This window comes from Eumetopias jubatus, unplaced genomic scaffold (assembly GCF_037043125.1).
Source record: "Eumetopias jubatus isolate StellerSeaLion01/CBP00866 unplaced genomic scaffold, mEumJub1_p1.0 scaffold_16, whole genome shotgun sequence".
NCBI classification, from domain to species: domain Eukaryota; kingdom Metazoa; phylum Chordata; class Mammalia; order Carnivora; family Otariidae; genus Eumetopias; species Eumetopias jubatus.
This window is the reverse complement of record NW_028274822.1, coordinates 67,161,515-67,165,067: the sequence shown is the minus strand read 5'-3', so window position 1 is coordinate 67,165,067 and position 3,553 is coordinate 67,161,515.

Genomic DNA, 3,553 nt, shown 5'->3' with positions numbered 1-3,553 from the left:
AGCAAACAGCTCGGGACCTTTCACTGGAGCCAAAGGGTTATGGTGTCCTCCCTGCCCTTCTCCTCCCTGCCCTTCCCGGTCTCCCTGCCCCACCTCTCCCTTCATTCTGCACACACCACCTGAGTGCCCTTGCCCTGCCCACACCCCGGTGTTGCCCGTTAGGAGGCCACCGAGTGTGGGAAGGGGGATCGAGCCCTGTCCGAGGCTCACACCTTTCTTCAGTATGTGTGGGACGGCACGGTAGCTGTGTGCGCAAGCAGGAGGCGTCCCGATGTCTGCAAGGCAAGGAAGAAAGGAAGGCCCCAACGGCCTGTCATCCCAGGCAGATGTCATAGGAGGGCAGCCTGTGGGAGGAGGCAGGGCTGAAAGAAGTCCTCCCTGGACCTTGGCCATCCCCGCAGCCCACTGCTTGGGGTCAGAGGGCGGCTCTGAGCAGGTCTGTGTGTGGTGCGTGCGGCCCTGGCGGCCTCCCAGGGCCTGTCCTGATTCCTGTTCTGCCACGAGCCCTTATTGTCCCAGACAGAGGCAGGCCAGCCGCTTCCTCAGAGGAGCTGGGCCAGGGTGCCATGCTGAGCCACAGGGAGCCCCACAGAAGCCGTCTGCATGCCCGATTGAGAAGAGACTCCATCAGCCAGACGGCCCTGTGGGCTGTGCTGCACCTGCCGTCCTTCCCGTTCTGGCCCCCGCAGGCTGGTGGTAAAACAGCTTTCCGAAAGGTGTGGCGCCACACCTCTGTGAGGGGCAGGTCAGAGACGCTTTGCACGAGGACTCCCCATCTGGGTAGCAGGTACTAGAATGTTCAAGGCTCTGAGAAGAGCTTCCATCAATAAACCTGTGACCCCCTAGCATTCCAAGCAGGCACTGCACCCTCCAGGCTCCCTCTTCTGGGAGGCCCCAGCAAACCAACCTGGGTGTGCCTGGAACACTGTGGAAGCACTCTAGAAGTTCAAAGAAAATATGCAGTGAGCTGGGGAGGTGACGACGTGACCTGAGGGCAGGCTCCCGGGAAGCTGCTGGGATGGTGTCCCCGGGGAAGGGGGGCCCTCAGATGCTTGTGTTCCTTCCCCCCCACTGCCCTCTTGCTAGGACCAGACTCAGCGGCATCAGCAAGGCCACATCTGCTAATGGGTAGTGTCCCTGGCACAGGGCTATGACTGCTCTGCCACCCCATCACATAGCAGGTGGACCCAGGGCCTTCTCCATGGGAGGGTGACCCAACTCCATTCTGCTCCGAGATACACGCACATGCACAGACACAGACACAGACACAGGCAGCCCAGGTGGATGGCCAGAGGCGCTTAGGGGGGCAGAGACTGTACCTTAGGCTTTAAACCCAAACTACCTATTCCTTACCGGGATTCTGCACTGAGGTTTCAGCCCCAAGCAGGACTAATCATAAAGGGTTCATTCCTCTTTCTCTGCAACTGTCCCTTGTGTATGAATGTCCTTGGCATTCAAAGCTGGAGTCTACCTTCTGGGCCCCTTCATCTCGAATCCCCAACAGCATACAACTCTTCCAACGTGGCTGCAGGAGCCAGGAGGACAGGAAGACACGAGGGCCACTCTGGCCAGAACAGCCTTCCATGCTCCTTAGGACAGCACCTTCTGCCCTTGAGGTCAGGGAGGTCCGTAGCTTCAGGCTGACCTGTTCTGGAGGAGCAGGGGGCAGAACTCCTGCAGACTAGGCCTTTGTGTGTGACCCACAGAAGCAGGCCCTGGTTGTCCAGCTGAATTGGCTGGACACAGACCATTGCCCCGGACAACGCCTATTCTGGTCACTTCGAGACTCTGGTGCATATTGCCACTAGGTGCCTCAGGTGCATTTGCTCGGTTGAGTGTGGCACCCCTTCTGGGGCTGCTAGACAGGAGAAGGCACCATAGACCTGCAGTTAGGACCCTACTCCCCCCTCCACCATGGATCAGTCAGACCCCTGAAGACCTGCAGATACCAGCAGCCAAGGAAGCTCTGTGGGCTCCCTTTAAGAAAGCAGCACTGCCGGCAACAGGAAGCCAAGCGGGAGTCCCAGAAGTCAGGGGTGAGGGTTTGTACCTTCTTTCCAAGGTCACAGCACCGCTGATGGTTTGAAAATCCAAGAGCAATGTCACCCCACCTCTGCAATGAGTCTGGCAATGTGAGAAGGGGTGGGGCGGGAAGATAGGAGGAGGTAGGTGTGACCACCCGCAGACTCAGGAGGTCCTATGGCCCGGGAGTAGAGGGTTCTGGGTGGGGACCCGGAATAATGGACATGTGGGGACCAGGAGAGGGTTCAGTCAGAGGGGGCAGAGGCGGGAGGGAAACCCAGGCTGAGTGCTTTAGGAGCTCTGTGTGCTCGGCTCACCAACGCCAGGGGCGCAGCCTGGGAAGAGAGGCAGAGCTGGACATCAGTGGCTGGGTGGGGTGGGTGACGTTGAAAGCTTCCTTTCACCAGGGTGAAAGCCAAGAGCCAGAAGCTGAGGCGTGATGGAATGCAGACGGGGAGGGGTTGACAGAAGCCACAGGGCCCAAGTCATCTCAAAGGCAATGCCTTGGCCTAGTGCCCCTAAGGGGCCAGCTCCTGGCCAAGTGGCAGTGCCCCACTTTGCTGTCATCTCTAAGCCTTGAATGGAATCTTGAGTGGAATCAGTGCTTCAAAGAGTTGAATGTGGGCCCTCGCTGAAGAGGCCTGCAGGTGTCCCAGCTTTCCCAGGCACCCCACTTCACGGTGCGGGAGGCCCCGTGCCGAGCACCGCTTCACCTGTGCCCTGGTTCTCAAACTTCACCCCACAGTCACCCTGATGCAGGCATTCTGGACAGACTTTGAGAAACACTGATGCAGGGTCTCACAACGACCCCATGAGATAGCTTGGTTGCTATAGTCCCCGTTTTTCTGGTAAGGAAACAGGCCCAGATGAGCTAAGGAACATATATGTCTAAGGTAGGACAAGTTATAAGAAGTAACCTGAAGCCTTGCTTGGGGTCACCACACTGACAGGGGGCTATAGGATCCAGGAAGGTGTAAGTAGGAGAATGGCATGAGCCAGCGCCCCTCTCCCACACTGCTTTCTCTGCCTAAATACCTCCTACCCTCCAGGCTCACATCTACCCAAAATGGTTTCCTTTCATATCAGCCAACTGCTAGTTCTCCAAGGTTTCTTGCTTCACTGAACCCCTCCTATTAGTGAAGCATTCTAGAGACCGTGATTCCTGGAAAGGACAGAGGCCCATATGTGGGCCTGAAAGTCAAGGAGGTGGGGCTGCAGTATGGCTTTTGAAGGCCCTTCTTCCATAAAAATGTTTTTTAATTTTTTTAAATTATACTGTACAACTGCATTAATATAAAGATGAATATATTAATATATATTAAAACTTTTTTTTAATCTAAAAGTTCATTTATTTTTTCTAGCTTGAAAAGAAAACGTTTTCGTGAGCCTCTATTGTGGCAGAAAAATGCCCTCTCCGAAGATGTCCATGTCTTCATACCTGGAACCTGTGTTAGATTACATGGCAAAGGAGGATCAGGGTTGCAGACAGAATGTAGGTTTCACATCTCACTTTTTTTTTTTAAGATTTATC